At 37.5% G+C, this 8,152-nt stretch overlaps 1 pseudogene; it reads right to left on the bottom strand.

The window, feature by feature from the left end:
- Window positions 1–173: 173 nt before the first annotated feature.
- Window positions 174–8,151, bottom strand: LOC103606346 (annotated as a pseudogene).
- Window position 8,152: the final 1 nt, after the last annotated feature.

Raw genomic sequence — 8,152 nt, 5'->3', positions numbered from 1 at the left:
ATTACTTATTAAGGCACTACCCATCTTCTTTGGTTAAATGATTATTTATTTAAATCACTTGCAAAAGGAGGTAATGCCAAATATGCAAGTTTCGTTCTTCTTTTCAAACTCATATGAGTGTTTTGTTTGTCAATTTCCATTATCCCAATGTCTACATATCTCTGGGTTCCTTTTTAACTCATCTGAAAGCTGCGTGGATATCCATGATATTTAGATCTCAAAATAGAGAGCATCTAACTGAAGAGTAATATGATGAGTTCAATACCCATGTTAAAAGAATAAATGTAGGCAAATTAAATTGAACAAAGTTTAATTGAGCAATAAAAGAAAAAATAAAAATAAAAAGGATTTGCAAATGGGGCAACTCCTAGAGTCAAACAGATTTGGACAGACTCCGCAGAAGCCATGTGGTAAGTTAAGATTTATAGACAGAATAAAAGAGGTGATGGTACAGAAAAAGGAAGTGAGGTACAGAACAGTGACTGGCTGCATTTGGCTGAGATTTAGCTATCATTACAGAAGTACACTTCTACATTAAGTTTTCAATTTGCTTATGTACTAAGTTCAGCTGTGGTTCATATATGCGGAGTTAAGTATGAAAGTGCAGAGGCTTTCTCCAGAAAAAGGAAGTGAGGTACAGAACAGTGACTGGCTGCATTTGGCTGAGATTTAGCTATCACTACAGAAGTACACTTCTACGTTAAGTTTTCAATTTGCTTATGTACTAAGTTCGGTTGTGGTTCATATATGCGGAGTTAAGTATGAAAGTGCAGAGGCTTTCTTGGGCCAACATTTTTGTTTGATTTATCAATCCCCCCTTTTGGTCATCCTCTCAATTTTTGGAGATTGACCAAAACATTGGGCATTGATGTCACTCTCTGTTACCATGACAAATGACTTATTTGGTCTCAGTGTAGAATTCGTGAGTCTTCTTTGGTCTCAGTATAGAGTTCAGCAGTCTCAACATCACACCAGTTGACAATTGTCATGTGTTATTGCTGATCTAGTTGAAGTAAAACCATTCATTGCTTAATGAATGGCTGTATACAAAACATTTAAGACTCCAGAGAATACAGTACACTAGGGGGACTATGATGACTATCAAAAAGATAATATTAAAAGACCAAAGTGCACTCTGAAAACAAGATTTCTTATGAAATGAACCAAACCAAAACAGACAAGTGAAGGTTTAGGCAGGGTAGGCAATTCAACAGTGTTTGAGTCTAACTGGTCATAGTCCTTGTTCAGGGTATGGTAGTGATTAAGAACCCATAGTTCACTGTAAAGTGGCCTGTTTTAAGGAAGCACTCATTTTTGTAGTTAGCCTAGTAACACAAGTCATAACCTGGAGACCTACTAGAAGAAATACAAAGATTAGAAAGCCTTAGAAACACAAGCTTGCTTTCTACCATTTAGGATTCCTGCAAACCAACTGTTAGTTGCTCCGATAAGCACGTCATGTGTTCCTTTCTCTTGAGATATTTCCTTAATGTATCTGGTGGCAGTGTCTAAGGAAATAGCCCTATCAGCCAGCCACCTTCCTAATTAAGCTTTTTTTCTGTAGTAACAAAATCGGGAGAGAGACATGTATGGCATTCAGTTTTGTTCAGTACTAAACATAAGCCCCTAACTTGAGTAAAAAGGAGATCTAAAGCTGCACCGTGTTCCATTAAATGCTTCTGTTGAATGGGTGTGTTTTTATCCACCGTTCGAAGACTGAATTCTACCCATCTGAAACCCAGAGAGGTCTGATTGGCTACAAAATCCAAGATTTTCCCTAATTTACAGATTAACTTCAAATTCCATACAACTGCTACCCCACTACCACTAAGTATGAGTCCCCAAGAATATCACTGGAATCTTTTCTCAATAGAAATTAGCATATTTTCATCTATTTCAAGGTTGGTGCTGATTTAGTTATTGACCATTTTGGCCTTGGATCATAGGAGCTATTATGAGAACTTTCAGGAGATTCTATTCAAAAGACAGGAGTGAGCCAGGCCAAATAGTGTGGTCCAAACCAGTGAGGAGGCAGCACAGAATAACAGATTCTCTGTAGATCCAGTATTGGACCTCAGGAGTTGGAAAGAAAGGACACCTAATTGCATTTGATCAAGGGTCAGTTAAATCTGTTTGTCCACAAATTTGCATAGCTCCTGAACATCTTCCAATGGGAAATTTACTTTTTTGTAGCTCCTTTATAACATGTTCTGAGGGTGCATAGCCAAATTTGGAAGAAAAGGACCATACTGGATTTTATCTTGTACCATTATATAGACAATTATCTTTATAGGTAATCTCCAAATCTTGAATGCATGATGCCTGAAAGCACAATATACCTTTTGCAAACATCACTTGGATAGGTTTCCTATATTTTATAACGACCAGATTATTACTTGGAAAAGTCAGAGTGTTGTTTCTAGTGAGAGCAGAAAAGCAACTAGCAGGGATGTTTAGAATATCAAGGAAGGAAGCTCTCCACTCTTCCTTTGGAGTTTCAGGGAGACTCTCATTGGGAACACAGAGAGGCATTAGTTTCAGTGGAATTGTTTCCTGATTTTTCTGGTATCAGTCCCCAAACCCAACAATTGCTCTGATTGTGTGCCAATGCATAAGCTTGAGCTAAAGCCATCCACTGATTATGGTCCCATGGATTTTCCTGTGGGGAAAAGGCTAGGATTGGGACAGCAAGAAATGAGAAAAAAGCATAAGGCTTTCATGATGGCAGAGAAATTTGATCTGTGTTCTTGAAAAAGCTGTCCACTCCTATGATGCTGTCTGCTTCAGGGGAAAAATTTACCTGGTCAGCTTTACCTTAAAGTCTCCAGTGGGCATACAGTTTCAGGAGTTTGGAGGGGCCCTTTATGAGTTGTGAGATGTGGACCTAAGGTTAGAAGCCCTAAAGCTTCACTGCAATGTGGGTGGTGAGAACAGCTTGGTACGATCCCTTCTAATGAGGTTCAAAAACAGCCTTTCTCTGATGTCATTTCTGGAAGTCCCAGTCTCCAGGTTCTAAACAATGGAGTTTGTCCTCAGTTGGTGGATCATGAAAAGCTTCCTTTACCTAGTGAAAATACACTTTGGCATAATGCATTAAAGCCTTGCAGTATTTAGTGTTATCAGAGTTTAGGAGAGCAGGAGATGCATGAGATTCTACTATTAGGGGCATAAGTCTTCCAGTGACTATTTCATAAGGGGTCAATGTATGTTTTCCAGTGGGAGTGGATCTGATTGATGTTAAAGCCAATGGCAGTACCTTTGGCCAAGGTAACCCAATTAACTCAGTTAACTTTGCCAATTTTAGTTTTAAGATGCCATTTGTTCTTTCAACCTTTCCAGAAGACTGATTGTGATAGGGACAATGGTAGTGCCATTGTATTCATAACACCTTATTTAAATTGCTTTATAACTTTCCCAGTAAAATGAGTTCCCCTGTCATTGGAGATTTCTCCGGGGATGCCCCATGAAGGAAACATATTTTCTAGTCATTTCTTAGCTACTGTCGTATTTAAATTGCTTTATAACTTTCCCAGTAAAATGAGTTCCCCTGTCATTGGAGATTTCTCCAGGGATGCCCCATGAAGGAAACATATTTTCTAGTCATTTCTTAGCTACTGTCGTAGAATTGGCCTTTCTACACGGGAAAGCTGCTACCCAAACCAGAAAAGATGAAGACTATTATAATAACATACTGAAACCCCATTGAGGGTGGCATCTGAATGAACTCCTTTTGTAAATGTTCAAATGTCCCATCAGGTGGTAGAAACACACCTCTTGAAGTTTTTATTGTCTTCTCAGGATTATGAGTTTGACATACCAAACATTGGTTATAAATCATTTTAGCAATTTTGGAACAGTTGCCCCACCAAAACTTTTTCATAATTTGGATCATTTTGTATGCTCCACAATGAGCTATGGAATGCAGAACTTTTAACAGTGGAAGTTTTAAAGACTCAGGAAGGATCAGGTGGTTGTCTGGGCCCTCTGTGAGTCCATGCTTAACACTGAGCTTACATCTTTTTACAAGTCAATCTTGTTTTTCCAAATCAGGTGCATTGCACTGTTTATTATATAGGTCATGATAAGGCAGTTGATTTGGATCCATCTTAGAGAGTTCATTCAGATTGTATATCCTAACAGTTTTAGTACTGACTGATTTAGTATAAAAATCTGCGAGTGCATTCCCTTGATATTCAGTTTCAGTTCTACAGGTACGAGCTTGAATATAAATAATGGCAATCTGTGATGGAAGCAGGATAGTTGAAAAGAGTTCATCTACTGGAGTACATTTTTGATGGGGGTCCCACTAGAAGTGAGAAACCCTTATTGTTTCCATAGCATGGCAAAATCACATACTGCTCCAAAAGTGTATCTGCTATCTGTATAGATATTTACTGACTTGTCCTTAGCTATATGACAAGCTTGAGTGAGAACAAAAAACCCTGCAGGTTGAGCTGACTTAAATTGAGGAATAGTTTTCCTCTCTATTAATTCATTTTGGGTAGTAACAGCATATCCTGCTTGATATTTTCCTTCTGAGTTTTTGGCATAGGACCCATCAACAAAAAGTATGAACTTAGGGTTATCCAATGGAATATCTCATAAAGCAAGACAAGGGGCCACTATTTCTGATATTATACTTATAAAATTGTAATCCTCATCATTGTAAGGCAGAGGTAATAGAGTAGCAGGGATAAGTAGGTTGCAGCATTTTAGATGAAGATTAGTAGGAGACAGGAGAAGAATTTCATGAGTTTAGTCTATGTGATAGAAAATGCTTATTTTGGTTGAGATTTAATAGATATCCTACAGCATGTGGGACTTGCAAATGAATTTCATTCCCTAAAAGCAGCTCAGATAAAGCTTCCACTAACTTGGCTGCTGCTGCTACTACTTTTAAACAGTTAGGATATGCCTTAGCTACTGGGTCTAATTTCAGGCTTTCATATGAAATGGGCATATATTTTCCCTCATGTTCTTGGATAAGAATTCCTAATGCCTGATCATTGCATCAAGCATTATTCAAGGTAAAAGGCTTGGTGCAATTTGGGAGTCCTAAAGCTGGGAGCTATCACAAGGTCGATTTCATTTGGTTAAAAGTCTGCTCATGACTATACTCCCAAGGTAAAGGCTATGATATTGCATTTCTAGTGAGCTCATATAATTGTGAAGTCAATACAGAAAAATTTGGGACCCAGGGCCTTCGATATCCTGCAAATTCAAGAAAACCTCTTAATTTCATTTGGTTGAAGGCCAAGGAAAACTGAATAGTTTTTATTCTCTTTATTGCATTTCTAGTGAGCTCATATAATTGTGAAGTCAATACAGAAAAATTTGGGACCCAGGACCTTCGATATTCTGCAAATTAAAGAAAACCTCTTAATTGCATTTGGTCGAAGGCCAAGGAAAACTGAATAGTTTTTATTCTCTAAGATGAGAGGGAAATCCCTTCATCAGTCAAGGCATGTCCCAAGCAGTGGACTTTTTCTCTTGAAAAATGAAGTTTTACAATTGAAGCCTTATGACCTCTATGTGCGAGTTGCTGTAAAAGGTAAGTTGAGCCAATTTCAGAGCACTCGTTAGTGGCAGAGTATAAAAGCAAATAATCTACATGCTGAGTAAGGAAACTGTAAGGTTATTAGATCCTGATGCAATGCCTTGGAAAAATATGAAGGGACTTCAGTAAACCCTTGTGGCATTATGGTCCAGTTGTACTGTTGACTTTTCCAAGTAAAGGAAAACAAGTATTGACTCTATGATCTAGAATGCTAAAGAAAACTGAGCAGAGACCTATTTCTGTGAACCATTCTGAGTCAGCAGGGTTTGGGATCACAGAAAACCTTGATATCACAATTTTATTAATCACCCATAAATCTTGAACAAATCTCCAACCCCGTCCTTTTGGTTCTTTAACCCTGTCCTTTTGGTATGACTGGAGTGTTACAAGAACTGGTATACCAACTATAAGTCCTTATTTAATGAAATCTTCTGTAATTGGCAAGAGCACTTTCATTACTTTGGGTTTTAATGGATATCAGGGTAATTTAGGCAAACGTTTGGAATGATCTATTTGGAGCTTTATAGGTTCCACAGTTCCAATCCTTTCTATATCAGTTGGGGATGAAGCCCATAAACATTCAGGTATTTTAGAAAGGTCAGGGGTATTAAAGCCTGAGTTTCAATCTTATCAATTTCTGCCTGTAGAGAGCATAACAGTTCTGGTTCAGGAGAGTCAGGAAACTCTAAGATTATTTCTCTGTCTGAGGAGAATTTTATATGCCTTTTTAGCTTTGAAAGTAAGTCTCACCCTAGCGAGTTTACTGGAGCAGCATCACATGGTAAAAATTTGTGTTTTTTGAGAATGGCTTTGAAGTTAATTGGATGGGTTCAGATATAGGAACCTGTTGAACTTTGAAACCCCCACCACAGAAATGACCATTTTACTACAAAGAATTTTTTCATTTATTAGAGTGGGGCTTAAAAAAGGGCAATTTAGCAGAGAGGTTGGTGGATTCAGCCTATTTAGGTAGACACATATAAATAAAAGGAAGAGTTGGGGTTACTTCAGTCAAAGTATAGCCCTCTTTCATCTTGTCCTTAGTCTTTTCATTAAGCTTTTCATTTGTTTTTTTGTAAAAAATCTTTTAAGGAGGCAATTTTTGATGTGTTTAGTCTATTATATGCTTCTGCATATCAATTAAAGAATATATTCTTTTGCTTTTGTGGGGTTTTTGATTCCTTTTTAAAAAAATATATCTCAAAAATTAAAAAAAATATATATTAAAACTCCTCATTGTGGTCTTCTTAATTCCAAGCTATACCTAGTAAGCTAACCTATTTTTTAAAAAAATTAGCATGTGCTGGACCTATAATTTTTATACATAAAGTTAGCTGGAATCCCAGCAGTTGGAGACCCAGACTCCTTGGACTGAAACAAACCTATTATCTAAAAGGCACTTTCCTGAGGTTTGAGACCTCTAAATGAATACACTCTAGTTAATTTATCTAATCCAATCTGATCCTGGATGTAGCCCAGTCTAAATACTGCTCAGATAAACTTGGAGAGCTCAGAACACAATATTAGTGGAACTCCAAATCAGAGAAATCACCCACGACCTCCAGTTACAAACAAGAGAGCAGTGAGCATAATTTTGCTCTATGAGTACCTCATCTGATCACCTGATGTTCCTGGGGGTTGCTGGAGTTTCACTTTGGCATCCCACTTCTGACACACATCTGTTAAAATAATAAATTTAGGCAAATTAAATTTTAAAAAATTTAATTGAGCAATAAAATAAAATAAAATGATTTGCGAATTGGGCAGCTTCTAGAGTCAGAACATATTCAGAGGGACTCTGCAGAAGCCACGTGATCAGTTAAGATTTATAGACAGAAAGGGAAAGTGATGGTACAGAAAAAGGAAGTGAGATGGGGAATGGTTTGCTGCCTGCAATTGGCTGAGATCCAGCTATCGTTACAGAAGCACTCTTCTAAGTTAGGTTTTCAATTTTCTTACATTCTAAGTTAGGTTGTGGCTTGTATATAAAGCTCAAGTATGAAATTACAGAGGCTTTCTCAAGCCAAAATTTTTTGTTTGATTCAACATCATATTGGTTTAATTCCAATATCTCTGTCAGAGGTAGCAGCTAAACATAAAAGCACCATCCCTAAGGTAACCCCACCATTAAACAGAAGAACAATGTTGTTTCAGCCACAAATCTAGGTTGACTGCTCCCATGTAAAATTTACATGTCCTGTGTGAGGATTCTTAGGAGCTTATGGTGGTCCTCTTGTATGGTTCCACATTTGACTGGGTGTCATAGCAAGCACAAAAGACAAAGCTTCAAAAGCCCATCCAGTTTTGTTAAAGTGAAATTCCATATTGCTTCTTTGAAGATACATGAGTCTACCATAAAAAACAAACAAAAAAAGGAATTCCAACATAAGGGGACCAGCAGAATTTTGGGGTCTAAATACTCTAAGATTGACATCAATTCTGTCTACAACCCACCACACAACTTGCTCAGCTGAAAAACCCTGCACCTGCAACTCATATGTATCACCCCATTTGGATTCCCCTTTTGCAGGAAAGATAAAAGTTGCAGTTGAATTCATGTTTGGCATTTGAAATACATCAGAGTCATTGTCAAAA

This window comes from Galeopterus variegatus, unplaced genomic scaffold, assembly GCF_000696425.1.
Source record: "Galeopterus variegatus unplaced genomic scaffold, G_variegatus-3.0.2 Scaffold6507, whole genome shotgun sequence".
NCBI lineage: Eukaryota > Metazoa > Chordata > Mammalia > Dermoptera > Cynocephalidae > Galeopterus > Galeopterus variegatus.
Note: the sequence above shows the minus strand (reverse complement) of the source record. Positions and strands in the feature narration are given on the sequence as shown.